Source organism: Spermophilus citellus (assembly GCF_964194105.1).
Source record: "Spermophilus citellus genome assembly, chromosome: 10".
In the NCBI taxonomy this organism is placed as follows: domain Eukaryota; kingdom Metazoa; phylum Chordata; class Mammalia; order Rodentia; family Sciuridae; genus Spermophilus; species Spermophilus citellus.
The window spans coordinates 25,887,224-25,912,173 of record NC_138197.1 but is presented as its reverse complement, the minus strand read 5'-3'; the positions used below and the strand labels follow the sequence as shown (position 1 = coordinate 25,912,173).

General features: G+C 38.5%; 1 protein-coding gene across 1 annotated transcript in view; it reads right to left on the bottom strand.

Annotated features, from left to right (window-relative positions):
• The window catches only part of ERC1 (ELKS/RAB6-interacting/CAST family member 1), a gene marked incomplete at its 3' end in the record, with an annotated part of 440,133 nt that extends 423,469 nt beyond the window's left edge, over window positions 1–16,664 (bottom strand). The window contains exon 1 of the mRNA XM_081310767.1: window positions 15,457–16,664. The remainder of the gene's footprint in view (window positions 1–15,456) is intronic.
• Between the last annotated feature and the right edge of the window lie 8,286 nt (window positions 16,665–24,950).

The window sequence follows — 24,950 nt, the reverse complement described above, 5'->3', positions numbered from 1 at the left end:
TATAATTCTTTACATGTATACATACAAATTAAAAATTACAGAATTTTTAATTCTATAGCTTTAGCCCAAAGTACCATGAAATCACAAATTTAAGAATACCCAAAGATATAGAATGCAGTGCTTCCTGGAATAACTAAGAACAGGAGCTGTATGTTTCAAAGTTTCCAAAATTAAAACAGATTTTCTATTAAAGGTCTACTTAAGTGAAACATCACAACAGAAATGTTACACTGCACGTTTTTTAAAAGCCTTTTACATCATCATATAAAGTCTTTAACATAGTAGCTGATTCATAGTAAGAACTTCTCAATATTACAATATTTTCTATTTTAAAATACACGTTTTTTTCATATTTTAAAGTACCTGAAAGTGGTGTTCAGTTTATAATTAATATGTATAACTAATGTAGGTTTCCTTCTTTCCTAAAAAGAATGATTTATTAAGTTGATGATAAGATAAATTCCACAAAAAAGAAAGGGCAAGGAGCTGGGGTTGTGGCTCAGCAGTAGAGTGCATGCCTCACACGTGTGAGGCACTAGGTTCAATCCTCAGCACTACATGAAAACAAATAAATAAACAAAGTAAAGGTATATTTAAAAAAACTAGATAATTCATTTTAAAAAGAAAGGGCAAACTTGAAATGAATATAGTATGTATTAAATGCAGTCAATACTTGCCAGAATAGTTCATTTAGCCATTTCCACAACCTTTTAAGAGAAATGTTATTATCCCATTTATAGATAAGAAAACTACAAGTCAGAAAGGATCAGTAAGATACCTAAGATCACGTATTTATCTAACTATAAAGTCATATTTGTAGCTAAAACAATATACTGCATATTCATCTACTATTTTACTCTCACCAAGATGCATTTATAGATCTTTTTTAAATGGGTCAGAGAGGTTAAAATTAGTTTGTTCCAAATCACATGTTCCAAACTCATGTTCCTCAAAGTCCTTCTCCCATAATCTGTTTCATAATCTGCTAATCTGTTTCAGTACCTTTTTGAGCTCTAAGCCTGAACTTCCAACTATCCAATGAATGCACTGTTATTCCTGGGCTGCACTAAAACAGTAGCCACTCGCCATATGCAGCTTCTAAGTACTTGAAACATAGCTAGTGAGACCAACAAATGAATTAATGAAATTTTTTCTTCTATTTAATTATAATTAAAACTTAAATTTAAAAAACTGAAATTCAGCTCAGTTATTGGAAAAATTTTAAGCATGATTAGAGTTGGTATGTGAATCACTTTTTCAACTGTAAATTTCATTATTTACAGATCTAAATACAGATAGGATATTTCTGATAAAAACTTAGAATTTGAATTTATGTTGTGTAAGTTCACAATTGATTTCAAAGACCCAATATGAAGAAATAATGTGTATAGCTCACTAAATTTTAATATATCTTTCAATATCTTGAAATGGATTTTGGATATAGTAGGTTAAGTAAAATAACTATAAAGTTTAAAACTCTAATTGTTTAATTCTTTAATTTTTTTTTAATTAAAGCCAGTCATGCAGGTATACACCTGCAGTCCCAGCTACTAAGGAGGCTGAGGCAGGAGAATCCGATTAGGCAAGGAGTTCATGACCAGTCTGACTTAGATTCATGCAGCATCTTAAAAATGTAAATTTTTTTAATTACATATGTGATTCATATTCCTATTGGAGAGTACTTTGTACAGACTGCTATTACCCTACCACTACTGTCATGGATAGCTCAATGAAAAACATCACTATCTCACTCAGAACTGTCCAATAGAACCTTCTCTGATTAAGGAAAAAGTTCTACATGTGATGATGATTTAGTGATGATGATGATGACACTGTCTAACAGAACCTGTGATTAACTATGTATTACAACCAAATGTTGTGGAGTCACAGTGCTCAGGAGACTGGAGAATATAATCTGTTACTCTTGACTTTTCTCTGAGAAAAAGGAAGTAGATACCAAAAACTAGACCAGTACAGTCCAGCAGAACTTTCTATGACAACAGAAATCTTCTATTTCTGACTGTCAAAAAAAGAAGCCACATGTCCCATCTGGCTATTAAGCATATATAACCAGATACATTTTTCTGCTTAAATCTCTCTGGATACACTAAAATATGATTTTGTAGAACTCTGGAAATTATTTAATTTTTTAAATAATTATTTAATACGTATGTCATTCAATATTTGTGTGCCTAGTCCAACTGAAGACCTGAATTTTATATCTTATTTCACTTAATTAGTTAGATTTAACAATTAAACAGTCATATGGCTACTATAGTTATCAGTACTGTTCTTTGCCTAGGTGCTCCAAGTCTACACACACACACAATAATGAATTACACAGTTCTGTGTTTCTTAAATCTTTCAATTTTGTATGCTTCTCTATCTCCACTGTTACTGCTTCAGTTTTCATTCTTTACCAGGAGTAAAGCCACAGTCTCCGACTTGACCTCCTCACTTAGACTTCTCCTATCTACTCTTTGTAAAAAGCAAATATAAACCTGTTATTTCCTTTGTCCACAAATCTCCAAAGTCGGTGAGTGCAGTGGCACACACCTATAATCCCACCTGCTCAGGAGCCTGAGGCAAGAGGATCTTAAATTCAAAGCCAGCCTCAGCAATGCAAGGCTCTAAGCAACCTAGTGATACTCTGTGTCTAAATAAAAGACAAAAAATGGGCTGGGGATGTGGCTCTGAGTACTTTCTCCCCTTCCCCCTCAAAAAAAAATCTCCAGTCTTGCTAATACCTCAAGGTAAAATTTCAATCCTAACATGGTTTACAAAGTCCTTCATCATCAAATCCAATCTCAAACCTCATCTTTCCCATGCCTTCCACCTTCCTCTTCTTGTCCATATCATTAACACTTATTACATGCTATTATAATTGCATGTCTCCCTCCCATCACCAGCATCCTCAGGGCAGAGACAAGTGTCTCAAACATTATGTTGCCACAATACAGTCAAGAGTACACAAATGAAGTATTAAGCAGGATCTCACTATATTGCCCAGGCTGTCTCAAACTCCTGGGATCAAGCAATTCTCCAGTCTCAGTCTCCTAAATAGCTACAACTATAAGCACACAAACACCATTCCTGGCTTAGATGTGTATTCTAGAACAACTATAAAATTTTGTAAAAAACAAAAATTAAAATTTTATAAAACAGATATTTTTTCTAAACAATTTAAAAGAATTTTAATGTGAGTAGGCTACAAATCAATCCCTAATTTTCAACTCTTCAAAGATCCTGATATGTAACTTAAAATATAGTACAAGGGGCCGTGGGTATTGCTGAGTGGCAGAGCACTCACTTAGCATGTGTGAGGTCCTGAGTTCAAGCCCTAACACCACTCAATCAATCAATACAGGCATGAGGATGTGACTTAGTGGTAGAGCACTTGTCTAGCATGTGATAGGCCTTGGATTCAATCCCCACTTACTGCAAAAATTAAAACAAAATACAGTATACAGATACATACTTATAATATGGAAATGTAACACTGTTATATTTGTGCTTTTTTGGAATTATGAGTTTAAACATCAGAAATAATTTCTGCCCATTTTCAAAAAAAAACACATAAAAATTGCTGCTCTATCAAAATTAAACATTATCAGAAAAAGTCGGGAATCCTGGCACATGCCTATAATCCCACCTACTTGAGAGCCTGAAGCAGGAGGATTACAAATTTAAGTCCAGCCTAGGCAATGTAGTAAGATGCTATATCAAAATTAACAGATGGTCACAGTGGCACACACCTATAATCCCAGCAATTCAGAAGCCTGAGACAAGAGCACTCAAATTCAAGGTCAGTTTCAGCAATTTAGCAGGAGCCTGTCTCAAAATAAAAAAATTAAAAGGACTGAGGAAGTAGCTCAGTGGTAAAATACCCGAACCAAGTTCAATTCCCGGTACCAAAAAATAAAAAAATAATTTTAAATAGTTTAGAAAAAGAAAGTATTAGAGCACTGGCCTAGCACATGTGTGGCCCTGGATTCCATCCCTAGCACCAAATTATTTCAGAATACCAGTTTCTGTATATCCTGGCCAACTCTATCTCAGAGATGATCTTTTGATTTCAGCCATTCTTTGTGGGTGTCCAGCTGTATCTTCTTGTGATAGCTCATATCTAATGATGGTAAGCATTGATCTGAAGTGTTTATTACTAAGTCAGTGAAGTGTTTATTCAAATTTTTTGTCCATTTTTCAGGGAGAGTTATTTGTCTTAGTATTCAGAAGTAAGACTTCTAGATGCAAGTTCTTTATTCAACTACATGATTTGCAAGTATTTTCTCATTCTGTGGTTTGTCTTTTTATTTTCTTAATGATCTCTTTTAATTTTGATAAAGATCAAATTATTCCCTTTTTTTTCTTTCTTTCTTTATGAAATACACTTTTGGTATCCATATCTAAGAAATCTTATCGAGATAGGGTAGTGCACACCTGCACTCCCAAGTACTAAGGAGACTATGGCAGAAGGATCACAGAGCCCACAATTTCAAGATCAGCCTAGGCAATGTACCAAGACCCCAACTCAAGGCAAGAAGGACAAAAGGAAGATTCCCTCAATTACCTCAAGGTAAAATTTTTAATAATTTTAATAATTTAATTCTATGAGGTAAAGTTTGAGATTCATGTTTTTGTACAGTACTTTTCTTGAAAAGACTGTCTTTCCCTCACTAAATTATTTGGTTACTTTTGTCTGGGTTTATTTTTTTACTTATCTCTTCCTGTACCAATTCCATGCGTCTTAATTACTGACATTATAGTCACTGACAGATACTGAACATCAAGCAGACATTCTTAAAAAACATGAGAGGGCTTCCTCTACAGATATTAAAACATTCTATAATACTACAGAACTAAGAAGGTATGGCACTAGCCAAGAAACAGAAAACAATGTAACAGAGGAGAGAATCTGATTTATTACAAAGCAGTAGGGAAAAAAAGGAACTGTCAATAAATGGTGCTAAATCAGTCAACCAGAAGGGGAAAATTTTAACCTCAACTTCTACATCAGAGCATACACAAAAATCAATTATAGCAGTCCACATAAAGGCATAACAATGACATGCCACAAAATTATTAAAGAGAAAAATGTCATGATTGTAGAGAAAGATGTGTTTTTTGTTGCTGGTGGTGGTGTTTGGTTTGGTACTGAAGATTTAACCTAAGGTGCATTACCATTGAGCTACTTCCCCAGTTCTTCTATTTTAAGATAGCATCTTATTAAGTTACTGAGGGGGCTGGGGATGTGGCTCAAGCAGTAGCGCGCTCGCCTGGCATGCGTGTGGCCCTCAGGACCACATACAAACAAAGATGTTGTGTCCGCCGAAAACTAAGAAAAATAAATATTAAAAAATTCTCTCTCTCTCTCCCTCTCTCTCTGTCTCTCTCTCTTAAAAAAAAAAATATGAAGTTACTGAGGGTCTCACTAAGTTGCCAAAGCTGGCCACAGGATGGGTTAGAAGTCAAGATTGCAAAGATTACAGGTGTGGAGCTAGAGTTGTGGCTCAGTAGCAGAGCGCTTGCCTCACACATGTGAGGCACTGGGTTCGATCCTGAGCACCACATTTTAAAAAATGAATAAACGAAATAAAGATATTGCATCCATCTATAACTAAAAATATATATTTAAAAAAAAGATTACAGGTTTGTGATATTGCATCCAGCAAGAAAGATTTCTTAAACAGAGGCGGGCGCAGTGCATGTCTGTAATCCCAGTGAGTGGCTCAGGAGGCTGAGGCAGGAGGATTTTGAGTTCAAAGCTAGCCTCAAGAATTTAGTGAGGTGCTAAGTACCTCAGCGAGACCCTATCTCTAAATAAAATAGAAAAAAAAATGGGCTGGTGATGTGGCTCAGTGATTAAGCACCCCTGGGTTCAATCCCTGGTCCAAAAAGAAAAAAAAATGATTTCTTAAACAGGACATTAAAAGCACTAACCAAAAAGGTTCAAATTATTTGGACTACATGAAAATTCAAATCTCTTGTATTTCAAAAATACCATTAAAGAGAACCAAAATAGGGGCTGGAGTTATGGCTCAGTGGCAAAGCGCTTGCCTAGCATGTGGGAGGCACTGGATTCGATTCTCAGCACCACGTATCAATAAATAAAAAATAAAAAGTCCATTGACAAGTAAAAAAATATTTTTAAAAAAGAGAGAACCAAAATGGAAAACTACAGAATGAATACAAGTAATACAAGGGCTTCTATCCAAAACATAAGAAAACTCCTAAAAATTAAATAGAAAGACAAACAGAAAACTGAAGAAGAAGTCTGAATAAGCATTTCCCAAAAGAGGTTTTCCCAAAAATCAAGAGACCAGGTTTTTTGTCCAATGAATCTAAGCAGTATATGCAACCCATCCATTATCACTCAGTAGCTGTCTAGACTATCAGCTCCACTGTCCCAGTACTGTGTTCAAGTAACTCTTACATATTTGTTTAATACTACGTCATAATTAGTAAAAATAATAGTAATAATAATAATATAATAAAGCAGTGATCTGATGAAATTGTCCATTCATCACATAATATATCTGGCACCGTAATCTAAGATACCCAAGATGTTAAGGGTAAAGAACATCAAGTTCAAGGACAGTCTCAATAATTCAGGGAAACCTCATCCCAAAATAAAATGAAAAAAGTCTGGTGATATGGCTCAGTGGTAGAGCATTTAACTAGTATGCCCAAGGCCCAAGGTTCAATTCTCAGTACAATCAGAAAAAAAAAAAAAAAAAAAGTGGGCCCAATGGTGATGTCTGTAATCCCAACAATTCAGGAAACTGAGGGAGGAGGACAAGTTCAAGGTCAGCCTCAGCAACTTACCTTACCAATACCCTGTCTCAGAATAAAAAATATTTTGAGTGATATAGCCAGCCTCAGGTACTGCAATCCCCAGTACCAAAAGAAACATAGTGGCTTACTTTCCTTCTTTAGTGAACCACTAAAAATGACCGTTCAATAGTTGCTACCCCCTTCTGAAGCAGAGGATTGATCATGTGACTCCTAAACAAAATCTATGAACACAGACTGAAAAGAATCATCAAAACACCTAGCAAACACTCATTCAATGCTTGGAACCCAGCATAGGATGCAATACCTCACAAAAAAATATGCACACCATCAAGGAATAGTAAAATGGAAAGTGGTGGAGAGGGAAAATCAAAAGACCATCCCCCTTTATTTCTGGCTTGAGCAAACAATGATGTCACTGAATGAATTAAGAAACACCAAAGGAAGAGCATACATTCACTTCTAGATGTATTAAGCTTAAGGAACATCCAAATGGAAATACTAAAAAGCAAGCTGGATATATTGGTCCTTAAATTCAGGAAAGAGGTATAAGCAGAAGACAGAAAAACACACACTTAGCAGATAAAGAAAAATGAGGAGGGGATGATATGACCCCCCAAAATTCAAACATTTAATGAACAGGTAGAGAAAGAGTCAAAAGGTTTTTGAGAAAGGGAGTCCAGGAACCAGCAAGAGAAACAGAAGCATACTCTTAAGACCCCCAAGAGAAAAGAGAGCTTTAAAGGGCTGGGGATATAGTTCAGTTGGTAGAGTGCTTGCCTCACATGTACAAGGCCCTGGGTTCAATGGAAAGAAAGGAAGAAAGGAAAGAAAGGAAAGGAAGGGAAGGAAGGGAAGGAAGGGAAGGAAGGGAAGGAAGGGAAGGAAGGAAGGAGAAGAGAGCTTTAAAAGGGAAGGAAAAATCAACTGTCAAAAGCTGCTGTGGTAGGCAGTCTGGAAAATGGCTCTGAATGATCTCTGCTTCACAGTGTTCACGTCATTGTGAAATTCCACCTTCAATGTGTTGGATCTAATGACATTCTTGTAATGAACACGATGAAGCAATAGTGATAGCACATCACTTCCAAGATTAGGTTACAAAAAGACTCTGGCTAATATGTCCTCTCTCCTCTTTCCCCACAAAGGTCTTGATATAGGAGAAGCAAGGTGCCATGTTGTAGTAATCCTATGCAAAGACTGAAACAGCAAAGAACTCCTTTCTCCAGTAAATATCCCACAAACACTTGAGGCTTCCAGTAGCCACATGAGTGAACCTGGAAGTAGAGCCTCCCTCAGTGGAGTTAGCTCTAAGATGACTGAAGCCTTAGTCAACACCTCTCCAGCCTGATGAGAGACCCTGAATCATAGGTACAAACCACATCCAAATTCCTGATCCATAGATACTATGAAACTATAAATGTTCTATTATTGTTAAGTTTGGGGATCATATGTTAGGTACCAATAGAAAACTAGCATGACTGCTAAGAGGGTAAATAATAGGACACAGAAAAATAGCCTCTGGTGATGTTCAAATTTCATATTTTCATTGGCTACTAGTGGAAGCAAACATAAAACAGAAATAGGCTGAGAAAAAAAATCAAAGGTGAAGAAATAGAGATATACAACAAATGTAGAAAATTCTTTCTAAGAAGCAGTATGGGTCCCTGGAAAACTTGGAATGGAACCACCATTTGACCCAGTTATCCCAACTCCTTGGTTTATACTCAAAGGACTTAAAAACAGCATCTACAGGGACACAAGCCACATCAATGTTCACAGCAGCACAATTCACAACTGCTAAATTGTGGAATCAACCCAGATGCTCTTCAGTAGATGAATGGATAGGGAAACTTTGGTATATATACACAATAGAATATTACTCACCATTAAGAGAGAATAAAATCATGGCTAAGTGAAGTAAGCCAATCCCAAAAAACCAAAAGCCTAATGTTTTCTTTGATATGACAACACTGACTCATAATGGCGATGGGCAGGGCGGGGGGCGCATCGACACAACAACCCACTACAACCGGAGGTATGGAGGAACTTTAGATAGAACAAAGGGGAGGGAGGGGACATGGGGGTAGGAAAGACAGTGGACTGAGTTAGACATTATTACCCTAACCGTATGAAGACATGAATGGTGTGAAAACACTTTGTGTACAACCAGTGACTTGAAAAATTGTGCTCTATATGTGTAATAGGAAATGAATTGCAATCTGCTGTTGTATATAACAAATTAGAATAAATAAAGAATTTAATAAAAAAGGAATCAAGCTGGAAAATGTCTTCTCACTCTGCAAAAATAAAAAAGAAAAGAAAACTCTTTCAAAGAAGTGTGGCTACAAAGCAGAGAATAATAGAACACTAAAGCATGAAGCTGGAAAAGTTCTATTAAGATAAAGACTTTTTAAGTTTCAATGAAGATAATAAAAGCCAATATAGTAGAAACTATACTCTCATGGAAACTCCTATAAAAAGTCTCAATCTCCTCAAAATTTCCTCATTAACTCTGACTTAACTGAAAACTGGCTTTCTAATTCAAGACACCTCTTGCCATGTAGCCCTTTCAAGGGAAGCTATCTGGTCTCTCACAGGCCATACCCAATACTGGAAAATGAAGCTAGTACCTTTCTTTCTCCCAATGACACTGACAGATCATTATTCCTCAACCCTCACAAAAATCCTTACTTTTTTTTTTTTTTTTTTTTGCAACCGGGGATTGAACTCAGGGGCACTCGACCACTGAGCCACATCCCCACCCTATTTTGTATTTTTGTATTTTATTTAGAGACAGAGTCTCACCAAGTTGCTTAGTGCTTCACCATTGCTGAGGCTGACTTTGAATTCGCGATCCTCCTGCGTCAGCCTCCTGAGCCACTGGGATTAAAGGCCTGCGCAACCGCACCGGCAAAATCCTTATTCTTAACACTGATGCTAGTCAGCAACACAGTCTTCTACCTCCACCTCTTCACTATGACCTGATAACCACCTGGACACTCTCCACACCATTACATGGTCAACAACTTAACAGTTGTCACAATCCTCTATGCCACACCACTCCTGCTACTCATTCTGCTCATTTCAATACACACATGGGTGGGTCATCTAACATCAGATCCTTGAATTCTTCATACCGAATAGCAACTGTTTTCTGGATCCAGCCACTCCATCAGGTGTGAATTCACTTAATAGAACTATTTTACATTCATTCCTCAAATATTTACTAAGTACGTATTATTTGCTCAATAGAGAACATAACAGTTGCTGTCCTCATGAAATCCTACCTTTACTTCATATTTTCTAAAAAGAAAGCATGAAATAAAACTATCAAGTCTAGCCGAGACCGGTAGTGCACACCTGTAATCCCAGTGATTCGGGAGGCTGAAGCAAGAGAACTGAGAATTCAAGCCAGTCTCAGCAACTTAGTGAGGCCCTAAACAACTCAGGGAGACCCTGTCTCTAATAAAATATAAAGAAAGGCTGAGGATGTAGTTCAGTGGTTAAGCGCCCCTGGGTTCAATCCCTGGTACTAAAGAAAGAAAAGAAACTATCAAGCCTACAAAACCAGAATTACTGTCCAATGTGACTTAATGAATCCATGTAATATTCTAATAATCATTATTTCTTTTGAAAAGAGCATGAAAATTACCTTTCAGATAATCTATCCTAAAATAATAACAAAGTTCAATATTAGATTGGAAGATAAAATATACTGTATATTCATGTAATATTAGAATAGCTAAAGGCCATATTATTGCACAGAATGTTACTGGGAGGTAAAACAAGAAACTGCAATAGTGATGGTCTTCAAGGAAAAAGAGATGGGAAAAAGACTTCTTCTCTAATATTCTTTTCTATCTTCTGATTTGGTACATATACCTAATTTTTATAAAGTTAAGCATACGTAATAGCGATTATAAACGCCATGTACATCTCCTTCTTACAAGTACATACTTGCATTGCCTATTTTGTTCTGAAAAAAATGAAGTAATTTTAAAAAAAAACATTTTAGCTTTTTTTTATTTATTTATATGTGGTGCTGAAAATCGAACCCAGTGCCTCACACATGCTAGGCAAGTGCTCTACCACTGAGCCACAACCGCAGCTCCTAGAATGAAGTAATTTTTAAAAACCAATCTAGGGGCCAGGTACAGTGATGTATGCCTATAATCCCACTACTTGGGAGGCTACATCATGAGGATCAAAAGTTAAAGGCCAGACTCCACAACTTAGCAAGACACCATCTCAAAATAAAAAAGGGCTGGGAGTGTGTAACTCAATAGTAAAGGGCCTCTGGATTCAATCCCCAGTACTGGTGGGGAAAACAAACCAATTCCAGGGAAAGTAAAAATCTAAAATGTTCTTAATATTTGTCTCATCTAACACTAACATATATTTAGGGGCTGGGTTTGTGGCTCAGTGGTAGAGCACTTGCCTAGCAAATGTGAGGCACTGGGTTCAGTTCTCAGCACCACATAAAAATAAATAAATAAAGATACTGAGGGACAGGAGTTGTGGTTGTGGTAGAGAGCTTGCCTACCATGTGTGGGGAACCGGGTTCGATCCTCAGCACCACATAATAAATAAAATAAGGATATTGTGTCCACCCACAACTAAAAAATATATTTAAAAAAAGATATTGTGTTCATCTGCAACTAAAAAAAAATTTAAATAAAATATATTTAGTCATCTATTGCTAGATATCATAGTCAAGCAGAATTCTCTTACTCAACACTCTGACACATCTTTAAACAATGACACAGTTGATCATTCCACCCTCCTTGAAAACTTCCTTTCCTCCACTTCCACAACATCACACTCCCCGAGTTCTCCTCCTTATTCACAGATCTCTTTTCAGTCTGTTGGGGTACTCTTCATTCCTCCAGTGTATCTAGAAGGTAAGTCCCATGAAAGTAGAGGTTTCTGTCAGCTTTGTTCACGGCTGTATGACCTAAAGGCTAAAAGAGTACTTAGAACCATCCATATTAAGTAACTGTAGAATGAATGAATCAGTCAGTGCCCCAAGGCTCAGATGTCTTCTCTACCTCAATTCATTCCCCTGATGATCTCAACATCTCTTCACTTTATATGTGTCAGCTGAAAATAGACAAATTCTTCACTCAGCCTAGACATTTTTCCTAAACTTGTGTTTTCCCCAAACATGCTCCACCAAATGCCACCTCCATCTCAGTTACTGACAACCTCATTCTTCTAGTCTTTCAGGCCAAAAACTTGAGTTATTCTTTACTCTTCTGTTTTGCTCACATCCCACATCCAACCACCAGCAAATACTATAGGTCTACCCTCAAAACAGACCCAAACTTCAACCACTTCTCACATTTCCTCTTGCTATCACCTGGGTCAGAGCCATTCTCATCTACAACACTGTAAAAGAACCTCCTGACTAGTGGCCTTACTTCTCCACAGCACCCCTGCTCTAAAGTCCCACCGCAGTCAGAGCCCATTCTTTCACAGCATAAGTCAGATTATATCAATGCTCCACAGCAGTTCCCATACCTTACTCAATGTCAAACTTAGAAGCCTTCCTAGTCTACATGCCTCCTACACCCTCATCCCCATTCCTTATTCTTCTCTCTTGCTTCATTTCTCTTCATGGCACTTACTAGCATCTAAAATTCATTTACTGGTTTACTTACGTATTTTATCATCTATTTCCTCACTTAAGATAAAAGCTCCAAGATGATCCAGATTTTTATCCACTTTGTTCACTGCTATACTGCCAACACCTAGAATACCTTGGTAATACATGCTTAATATGTATTTATTAAGTGAATGAATGAATGAATAATATTCATGGTAAAAACGTCAAAAGATGTTAGTGAACCAACTAATTATGTGCCAGGACTATTGTAACTATAGAACTAACTCATTTGACCAACCTAAGAAGTTAGGTATTATTGCTTTTACTCCCATTTTGCAGAGGGAAACTGAGATACAGGCTAAGGGTAAGAAACGGAGGTTAAACAGTCTGCCTTAGGTCATACAATGGCAAGGTCGGGATTTGAACTCAGGCACAGTGACTCCAAGAGCACACAATCCAAGACATGGAAAGACCTGAATAGCCATAGATAGAATCACACTATAGCCTATGACATGACTATGTTAAAATTATTTTATTGCATTTCTCTGAAAACTGATAATCAGTGTACTGATTATTTGACAAATCACAATATTTTGCTCCCTGATCTTTCTGTCAATGTTTCTAATATACTACACATAAAATGCAAATTTAAAAGCTCTCATGCTACTTCTAAAAGCATAAACATAGTATGAAACAGAGTGCTGTTGACATCAGAACATTCATTTTTAAGTTTCCAATACTAATATTTAATTAACAAACTGGCACACTAATCTAAGGATTTAGCAATAAAGAACAAAAAACAACTTATCAGATTCAATGAGGAATCACAAGGAATGACTAGTAAGCAATATTTCTTAAATAATAAAACATAGCAGGCACAGTAATGCACACCTGTAACCCCCACAACTTGGGAGGCTAAGGCAGGAAGACTACAAGTTCAAGACCAGCCTGCACAACTTAGTGAGACTTTGTCTCAAAATAAAAATTTAAAAATGGGTGGGGGACATAGTTCAGTGGTAAGGTGCCTCTGGATTCAATTCCCAGTAGCTCCCTTCCAAAAAAAAAAAAATTGTAGTTTTTTTCCTCAGGCATAAGAAATTCTTATTACTACATTGCTTCTAAATTGGACTTTCCCCCAAATTACATGATTTCATCCTTACAAAGTGAATAATCACACCTCACATCCAACAAGGCAAAAGTCACTTTAGAAGTATATACACACAAGCTTCAGCCAATATCTTAGTTCACATTTGTCCCAATTAATTAGGTCAATGTATAATCTAAAAGCCAAAATGAAATATGTGGATTTTAAGTTCTCCTTCCAATTCATCTAAAATCAAAATCAGTCACTATACCAACTTATAATTCAATCTGTCCCAACACTTGCTTAATATTTAGTTTACAATCACAAATTGAATCATACATTCTCAATAGATTTATTATATACTGTTTCCTCTAAATCTCTTTAAGCAGAAGTATTTGCTAGAGGAAAAGTGTCTGCTCAGTAAGTAGGCATTTAAAAAAAGCAACGATCTGCAACTACTGTAACTAATCTATATATTTCTCTCTTGGGTTCCAGGAAAGCACTTCCCTGACTATTTTCCCAAATAAATTGGGTAAGCCTTGGGAAAGTCACTTTTTAAATTCCATCTCATGACGGTTTCTCTTCCTCCATAAATGAATTATTGAGAGTCATGCCTACTAACATCCATTACACAATTCATGTCTATCAAAGGACCTGTTTTCTGAAAAAGAAATAGCTTAAATAGCTTAACTGATAGGTAAGAATACTGTAATTTAACAGGAAGCAGGCATCCAGAAAAGATCCACGTTTACTGTCCTAAGTTGTGGAACATCAATGTGAACAACACTCAACACTGTTCATTCAGTACCATCTCCAATAACATGAGACACATGCTCCCAAAATGTTGTTAGAGCATTTCAAAGCACCTAACCTTAAGAACATATCTCAGAAATTGTGTGACCTACCTTTAAAAAATATCCATTTCATTTTTAAAGTGTTTAATAAATACTTAAATACATCTACAATTGAGAAATAAAAACAATCACCAAGAATTCAGTGCTGAACACAAAATTTCTAAATGTCCAGGTCTACTGAAAAACAAGCTGTAAAAAACAGCTGTGCTTTGAAACGTTTACGCGTTTTTCATACAATTACCTTAAAAAAAAAAAACTGTTCAAATCGTTCATTTTACCCACTCAAAGCAGTCAACAATAACCACCTGCAACTACTACTCCGAAAGATGTCTTTCAAAGCAATCATCTGAGTCTCAGGCCTCCTCTCAAGGGGCCAGAATAAAGACTTTGAAAAAAAATATTTTAAGTGGTATAAAGAGATCTTTTAGGCACAGAGGAAAGAAAACTGGAAGACAACACCTTTAAGGAATTATGAGTAAATGAGACTATTTCCTAAAGGTTGGTGCCAGAATGAAGTTATTTAAACCCAAGATCTCCCCTCTTCTTGGGTGTGAAACTTCAGATCCATCCACGGTCACAATTTACCCAATCCAAAGGGAATTCTCTTCCCTACCCGACCCCCAACCCATCCCGTCAGGAAAAGAAAATGAAACAACCAAGACGCTAAAGTAGAAATGTGAGATTTAGTGCAAAGCTTCTCCCACTAGCTCGAAGGCAGCATCCAAAGCTCATCTCCTTTTTGAAATAAAACCTTTCATCTTCCACCTCACCACCCCCCCCCCCAAAAAAAAATCTTCAATATTTTACATCAACCATCTAAACCCACAGATCCACCCTGACCGCACCCCAACCACAGGGGTCTTTCCCCACTACCTCGCGCGGAACATCACACCTCATACCTCTGCGACCCCCGGTTCTCCCAGAGCCCAGAGCCCCCACCTCCCACCTAGCCCGAGGTCCCCACCGCCACCGCCTCAGCTCCCGCCCAATCACGAAGCTCGGCTGGGTGGAGCCCGCCGGTGGGCTAGGGTGGGTTGGGGTGGGATCCGCCCTCCCGTACTTCACCATCCCACCCCCCGCCACAGCCAGCAGTGGAGGGGGAGGGGGTCCCGAAGCCTCACCTACAGCTCCGCCCCTCCCCGGGGGCGCTCTGCCCTGCCCAGCCAGGGCCGGGGGCGAGAAGCCCAGAAGGGGAAGCAGAAGCCTCAGCGCCAGCGACAAGCGGGAAGCGCGAGGTCCCGCCCGACTTCCGAGCTGCCACCACCGCGGCCGTCTCACCCTCCTCGAGGCTGTTGCTGCCACTGCCGCCCCAGCGCCCCCGCCGCAGCCACTACCACAGCCGCCGCCGCCGCCACAGCCACGGCGCGGCCCGGGCACCCGCGACGTCACCGCGCCCCGCCCCCTGCGCGAGACACCTAGACCCGCCCCTAGGCCCGGCCGCGCGACGCGCGTGCTCCTTCCCTGGCTCCCCGCCCTGTTTTCCCTCACCCTCCTGGGAACGCAACGCGGGGTTCCCAGCATCTGGGCGCCTACCGGGGCGCGTCGACCCAGGGTCTGGCAAGAAGAGTGACTCGGAGCTACAGTGGTAATTCGACGCTGAAGCCAAGTCGAAGACGCGGAGTGTAGACACGGCCCTGCGGCCACTGGAGGGGACCGCCAGGGCAGCTCTGGCAAGAGACGGTAGGTGGGAGCGAGTCGAGGCGGCGTTTGTCTCCTTCTGCTTGCCGTAGGAAGTGGACTGCTGGAAGCCTAAAGAGCGACTCGCCTGTTCCCAAACCTTACAGTCGCCCCACCCCCTCCTTCGCGGCCCGTTACAGGAATCCGGCCACCGCCACCGCCACCACCGTAGGGAGTACTTGGGGTTGTCTGTAGAGTCAAGGCTGCAGTGGGCAGCGTTTGTCCAAGGGACGTTCGATTTTCTCCTCGCCCTTAGCTTTTGTGCCGCGGAGAGGCAGTGCGCTGCTAAGAAACACCGGGGCTGTCCACGCGGGCATCGCCGAAGTCCCTCGCCACTGTAGGTCGTTTTCCTTTGGAGATTATTCCAGCACAGGAGAGCGTGGGCGGAAATTAATGTCCGCATGCAGTCCCTGCGCAGTGCCAAGTGCTGGACTACGTTACCTGTTTAATTTAGCCCTTACAACACCAAAGGCGGATCTACCGGGCAACCGGTCCCCAGCTTGATGCAACTTAATTTTCTCACGCTGAATTGCAGTCGATTTTCGTTTTGTCAGAGCCATGCTAAGAGGTTTACAGCAGCCATTAATTTAATGTAGATAAACTATCTATAAACCGACAGAGTGACGTGAGTTATATTTATTCCCCGCCTCTCCGTGTTTATTAAGATAACTTAAAATGCCTTTGAGATGAGTGGAATTCAGAGTCATTTCATTCACACCTCCCACCACCATAATTAACTAGTTTACACTCCCTCACAATCTCATTAACATTTTCCCCGTCTGTCTTTAGTCTTCACATTCATTCACCTAATTCTACTGTTTGATCCCGCCCAGGTTCTCTTAATTTTTTTCCTTCCCAGGATACACTTGAATCACTGCAGCTCTTGGGGACCTGAAGTCTCTCCTTTGAGTACTTCCAACATATGACTACCAATTGTTAGAGGAGGTGCTGCTTGACGAGGTGACTGTAATAGCTGCCATAAGACAGGCATCCTAAACTAATTCATTTCCTAGATATCCAGGTACTGGATTAAAAAAAAAAAAAAAAAAAAAAAAGCTTTTTTTCTCTATTCTTTAACCACTTTCAAAAACTTTCTCATCTCAGCCTCAAAGTCTAACCAAATTTCCCTTACCAGAAGTTTGGACTTGCTTGGATCTGTCCCCCTTTCTTTTTTCCAGTTCATCTTTGGTAATGGCACTATCTGACCTATGGGTGCCCCACCATTGTATTCTGGAAACACTTATTAACTTGTCTGATTCACAGCTGGAAAGGCATTTTACCTCAGCATTGGGCACCTACCGGTGAGACTCAAGTCTCACCCATACCTGATTTAGCTAATACAGACTGAGTATTCTTTATCTGAAATGCAACAACTATAAGTGTTTCAGATTGGGATTTTTTTTTTAATACTTGCATTTGTATAATGAGCTATTTTAGGGAGGGGACCCAAGTCTAAATGAAGTTCATTTATGTTTCATATACACGATACACATCCTGAAGGTAATTTTATATAATATTTTAATCAATGTAAAAACAGAGTTTCTTGGGATTTTCCACTTGCAGTATCATGTCAGCACTCGAAAATTTTTGGATTTTGAAGCCTTTCAGATTTCCAGATTAAGAATGTATCATCTGTATTTTTCTGCTTTGTTTTGCTTTGTTTTTTTAAGATAGGATCCTTATGTTGCCCAGGCTGGTCTGGAACTCCTGAGAACCAGGGATCCTCCTGCTTCAGGTTCCTAAGTGCTGAAATACAAGCATGTGCTGCCACACATCCAACTTCATCTGTATGTAAATAAGACTTTGGACTTACAGTTCAGCAACTGAAATGCTCAACTTTTGAGGCGGTTGATATAGGGTAAATAAAATTTTCATGTGAGAAATACATGAATTCTAAGGATATGGAAGCATAGCATTATGGATTGAATTGGTTTCCCTCAAAACTCATGTTGAAATTTTACTCCCCGATGAAGTCATACCCAATCTGGTATTTTGATGTGACAGCCCCAACAGACCAATATAAATACCAGGAAGAAAGTTAAAAGACAACACAGAATGGGGAAAAGTTTTGCAAATAATGTATCTGCTATTCTACCTACAAAGTACAAATCAAAATTAAACTATAAAAAGATACCCAGGCGGGCTGGGGATGTGGCTCAAGCGGTAGTGTGCTCGCCTGGCATGCGTGCCGCCCGGGTTCAATCCTCAGCACCACATACAAACAAAGATGTTGTGTCTGCCGAAAACTAAAAAAATAAATATTAAAAAAAAAAAAAACTGTTGGGAGTGGCAGGGGCAAGAGTTGACTGCCCTGGCAGCACTCTAGATACAAGTCAAATTTAAGTCACTTCCACATGTCTCTCATTCAAGGACCAGAGTAAAGGAGTAGTATTTTCCTGATGATGAAAGATAAGCACACAAGAGACTAAACTACAGAAACTGATGTGAATAGAAGTTCTGTGTGCTCACATTAACAAAGCAAGTCATATAGTTAGGTCCAACATAGTGGTATAAGGAAGTATACTCTGCCTACTAATTCCACAGAGTAGAGGGAGAGAAGAAAAAAGGGAAGAAAAATGACTTGGCCTTACCTTTAAGAGAACTTAATAAAAATTGTGCACTTCACTAATCCATATACCTCAGGGTAAAATCTTAGTGTATACAAAAAAAGAAGATTTAGTACATTGTCATTCTTTGTCTGAAGGCAGATAAGAAATACAGCCTCCATTCTGGATTGTCATGTACCCAGTTAAAATTGAGAATATCTATTACTACTGGCGTGGTGGTGCATGCCTATAATCCCAGCAGTTTGGGAGGCTGAGGAAGGAGGATCATGAACTCAAAGCCAACCTCAGCAATTTAGTGAGGTCCTGAGCAACCCAGAAAGACCCTGTCTCTAAATAAAATATAAAAAAGGCTGGGGATGTGGCTCAGTGGTTAAGCGTTGGTAGGCTTCAACTCCTGGCACAAAAAAAAAAAAAAAAAAAAGAATATTACTAAAAACCAAGGATCAAGAAATGGGATACCATCAAATTAAAAGATACCCAGCAAAGGAAATGAACATGAAGAGAGAGCCTATAGATGGAGAAAATCATGACCAGCTAGCTACTCCTCTATTAGGGGATTAATATTCAGAATATATAAAGAACTCAAAAGATAACCCAATCAATAAGGGAGCAAAAGAACTCAACAAACTTCTCAAAAGAAGAAACACAAATGGCCAACAAATACATGAAAAAATCTTCCAACATTTCTAGCAGTCAGAGAGATGCAAATCAAAACTACACTAAGATTTCAGCTTACTCCAGTCAGAATGATATTGATCCAAAATACAAACAAATTATAAACTTTGGTGAGGTTGTTGGGGAAACGAAACACTTAAACATTATTGGTAGGACTACAGACTTATAAAAACACTCTGGAATGCAGTATGGTGATTCCTCAAAAAACTAGGAATAGAACTACCTACCACGTGATCCAGCTGTCCCACTCCTTGTATTTTCCCAGAAGATCTAAAGTTGGCATCAGTAGTGATACGGCCACCTCAATGTTTATAGCAGCATAATTAACAATAGCTAAATTATGGAATCAACAATGGAGTTCTACTCAGCCAAAAAAAAGAATGAAATTATGGTGTTTGCCAGTAAATGGATGGAAATGGAGAATATCATGCCAAGTGAAATAAACCAAACTCAGAAACTCAAAGGTTAAATGTTTTCTGTCATGTGGAAGCTAGAGTAAAATAAAGGAAAGAAGGAGGGAAGGATAGTACAACATGAAGATAAAGGGAAGATCAGTAATTTAGAAGAGAGATTGAGAGGTGGAGTGGAAGGATGGATAAGAGGAGGCAATGCAGAATGAATTATTTAAAAATCGTGTATGTATGATATACCACAGGAAATTTCATCTTTATGCATAAGTAAAAAGAACCCATCACATAAATGTATAGATGAGTGAAAGGAAGTCTAGTAAAGTAGAAGAAGGAGAATGGGAGATGGGAAGGAGAACAGGAGGGAAAAGGAGATAATCGAGAACTGGAATTGAATTCCATACATGTATGAATTTGTCAGGATGAACCCAATTACTATGCATAACTATAAAGCTCTAATAAAAATAATATTAATAATTCCCTTATATTTATTTTTTAGTTTTCGGCGGACACAACATCTTTGTATGTGGTGCTGAGGATCGAACCCGGGCCACACACATGCCAGGCGAGTGTGCTACCGCTTGAGCCACATCCCCAGCCCTCCCTTATATTTCTAGTTTAGGTTTTCTTTACATCATTAAGAAAACACTATAAAAATATTTTACATTCCCCTTTTTCAAATTGACATATGGTTTATTCTGTTAATGTTTTGAATTAAATACAAAATACTAATGCAAATGTTTAATAATGGAATAAATTTGAATCAAGGTATATAAAAATCCAGGTGTGGTGGCGCTCACCTGTAATCCCAGCGGCTAGGGAGACTGAGGCAGGAGGATGGCAGGCTTGAGGCCAGCCTCAGCAATTTAGCCAGACTCTACGAAACCTAGCAAGACCCTGTCTCAAAATAAAAAATAAAAAGGGCTGGAGATATGGCTTAGTGGTTACGCACCCTTAGATCAAAACGAAAGATATATATTTTTAACAAAAGAGTATCTGGGGCTGGGGTGGGGGCTCAGCAATAGAACACTTGCCTAGCATGTGTGAAGCACTGGGTTCAATTCTCAGCACCACATATAAATAAATAAATTAAATAAAGGTCTATCAACAACTAAAAAAATATATTTAAAAAAAAGAATATCTGTTACTAGCCAGGTGCCATAGCACACACCTTTGATCCTAGCTACTTAAGAGGCTAAGACAGGAGGTAAATTTAAGGCCAGCTCAAAATACAAAAAAAAAAAAAAACCAGGTGGCTCACACCTGTAATCCCTGGGTCTCTGGAAGCAAAGGCAGTTCAAAACCAGCCTCAGCAACAGGGAGGTGCTAAGCAACTCACTGAGACCCTGTCTCTAAATAAAATACAAAATAGGACTGGGATGTGGCTCAGTGGTTCAGTGCCCGTGAGTTCAATCCCCAGTACCACCCCTCCCAAAAAAACAACTAAAATTAATGGTATTGACTCAACTGCTGAGTTACATCCCCAGAGTCTCACTAAGTTGCCCAGGATGACCTCCCGCATGTGACCCTACTGTCTCAGCCTCTCAAATTGCTGGTATTACATGTGTATACCACCACCTGGCTCAAAAATGTAAAATATAAAGGGTTGGGGATCTAGCTTAGTAGTAGAGCACCACTGGGTTCAATCTTCCATAGGGGGTGGTAGGGCAAGGTCTATTACTGAAGTATGTAGAAAATGACTATTGAGAGGAAACCTGTGCCACAACTTAAAAAAAAAATCACTGAAATTTCAAAACTTCATTGATAACATTCAATACATCTGAAGAACAAGTGAAATGGAAGATCCAACAAAAGAAAGTATCTATAATGCAGCACACAAAAAATGGAGATAAAATATGACAGATTAAAAAGCAGTTTCCTAGTTTAAATCTATTTAGAAATCCAAGAATGGAGGTGAGTTTATTTTCAAAATGATCACGAGTTCTTTCCAAACTGATAAAAGACATTAATCTATAGATCAGGAATCCCTAAGAATACTAATCAGGATAAATGAAAAAATGTCCTAACTTGAAATATTGTACTAAAATTTATATCATAGAAGACAAAGACCACATCTTAAAATCAGTTGTATCAGTTTCCTAGGACTGCCTATAACAAAGTGCCACAAACAGAATGGTTTGGACAATTGAAATTTTTGTCTCACAGGGAGTGTAGCTCAGTGGTGGAGCTACACCACTCCACATATGCTTAGCATGCACACGTATAAGGTCCTGGATTTGATCTCTAGCAGCAAAAAAAAAAAAAGAAAAAAAAAGTTCTGGAGGCTACAAGTTCAGAATCAAGGTGTCAGCAGGATAATGCCCCCTTTGAAACCTGTAAGGACATTCCTTTCTTGCCTCTTCCTGGCTTCTGGTGATTTGCTGGAATTCTTTACAAAGAATTGCAAAGTTGCAGCACTTCAGTCTCTGCCTTCATCATCACATGGAACTCTCCCTATGTCTTTTCTCCTGTTTTTGCTTGTTTTGTTTATGGTTATTTTGTTTTGAGACGGGTTTCTCTATATTGCCCAAGCTGTCCTCTAACTCCTTTATTCAAGTGATTCTCCTGTTTCAGCCTTCCAGGTGACTATAGGCACATGCCACTATGCTTGGCTTTCCAGTTCTTTTAAGCCACACAAGTTATTTGGTATTAAGGACCCACTCTCCTCCAGTGTCTTCTCGTCTTAACTAATTATGTCTGCAATGACACTATAGATGCTCCTCATTTATGATGTGGTTAGCAACCCTGTAAACCCATCATAAATTGAAAATAGTTTGAATCCATAATGCATTTAATACACCTAGTCCACCAACCATCATAGCAACAGTACATTGTGTTATCAGTTATTTCTGCTCATGATTGCATGGCTGACACAGCTATAGCTTGCTACTGCTGCTCAGCATCGCCAGAGTAGTCATACCTCATATTACTAGCCCAGGTGAAAGATCAAATTTCAAAATTCAAAGTATGCAAAATCCATGTCATTTTTGCACTATCTTAAGTCAAAAATTCATAAGTCAAACCATCATCAGGTAAGTACCATCTCTATTTCAAAATAAGGTCAACTTCTGAGGTACTGTGGGTCACAATCTCAACATATTTTTTTGAAGGACATAATTCAACCCATAACATCGATCAAATAAAGTTCAGCCTATTTACAAAGGAACATCAATTAGAATAACAGCAGAATGTATGAACAAATGAGAAGTTACAGAAGGTGGGAAAAAAATCTTGAGTTGCTGAAAGAAAAGAAACTGTCATCTTAGAATTGTGTACCCAATGAAACATTTTATAAGATGAAGGGCAAAATAAAGATACTTTCAGGTATATAAAAACAGTTTTACTAGCAAAAAAGAAGAATCTAAATTATACTTCAGAAGAAAAATAACCCTACAAAAAGATGTGAAACATAGGAAGATGGTGATCAAAGAAATTGGTAAACATGTAGGTAAATCCAAATACACAATGTTTGTTATTTAAGAAGAAATAGAAATTCTGAATGTTCTAGAACAAATTTAAATAATAGTAAATGCTATTGAATTTCTAAAAAATTTATACTGGGTTTGGTAGCATACATTTGTAGTTCCAGCTACTTGGGAGGCTAAGGGAGGAAGATTCAGAGTTTGAGTCCAATCTGGTAAAATAAATTATCATATTTTTTTAAAAAGGCTTAGATTATTTGATAAATTAGTTATATTCAAGGAAGCCAGGCAAGGTGGTACACGCTTATAACCCCAGCAGCTAAAGAGGCTAAGGCAGGAGGATTTCAAAACAAAAAAGATGTGAAAGAGAATGGTTCTACTCTAGCTCATTCAGTTAAGTATATAAAATATTGATACCAAAGCCAGACAAGGATAGTAAAAGAACATTAAATTGTAGAACAATTATACTTACAAAGAAAGATGCAAAAATATAAATTGCAAAGCAAATTCAACAGCATACTTAAAAGGTAGTGTATTATAGCTAAGTGGAGTTTACCCAGGTTTACAAATTGACAATATTTGAAAATCAGTGCAATTCACCATAACATTTTAAAAATTCAATCATATCAGTAGATAAAATATTTGATAAAATTCAATGCCAGGGGCCGGGGATGTGGCTCAAGCGGTAGCGCACTCGCCTGGTGTGCATGCGGCCCGGGTTCGATCCTCAGCACCACATACAAACAAAGATGTTGTGTCCGCCAAAAACTAAAAAAAAATAAGTAAATATTTTAAAAATTCTCTCTCTCTCATCTCTCTCTCTCTTTAAAAAAAATTCAATGCCAATTTATCATAAAAACTTACCAAAATAAAGGAAATTTTCCTTTAAAAAAAAAAAAAACTATTAACAGAAATCCTCCTGGACATGGTGGCACACTCCTTCAATCCTAGCAGTTCAGGAGGCTGAGACGGGAGGATCACAAGTTCAAAGCCAACCTCAGTAAGGGCAAGGCACTATTTTGAGACCCTGTCTCAAAATAAAATACAAACGGCATGGGAGACTGAGGCAGGAGAATTGAAAGTTCAAAGTCAGCCTTAGCAAAAAGCAAGGCACTAAGCAAGTCACTGAGACTCTATCTCTAAATAAAATATAAAATAAGGTTGGGGATGTGGCTTAATAGTTGAGTGCCCCTGAGTTCAATCCCCAGTACCAAATTAAAAAAAATCCTGGGCTGGGGATGTGGCTCAAGCAGTAGCGCGCTCACCTGGCATGCGTGGGGCCCAGGTTCCATCCTCAGCACCACATACAAACAAAGATGTTGTGTCCGACGAAAACTGAAAAATAAATATTAAAAATTCTTTCTCTCTCTCTCTCTCTCTCTCTAAAAAAAAAAAAATCCTGTAACAGCAACAAAAAAATTTAAATGTACTCCTTTTAAAATCGGGGCTGGACTGGGCCACTCCTGTAATCCCAGCGATCTGAGAGGCTGAGGCAGGAGGATCACAAATTCAAACCCAGTCTCAGCAACTTTGCAAGCCTCTGAGCAACTTGGGAGATATGGCTTGGCAGTTAAGCACCCGTGGGTTCAAGCCCTGGTACTGGACAGGTAGTTCAGGTGTAGGGCAATTGCCTAGCATGTGTGAAGCCCTGCATTTAATTTGCAGCACTGAAAAGAGAGAAAGAGGAGGCAGGAGAGGAGCAGAGAGAGAAATGGAGGGAGGGAGGAAGGAAAGAAGGAATGAAAAAAAGAAATTACTAATTCACAGATGATATGATTGTTACCTTTAAGGTTTTCTATATGGGAGAATCTAAACATTAAAGAATTTAGTAAAGCATCTAGATACAAAATAAATACACAAAAAGCAA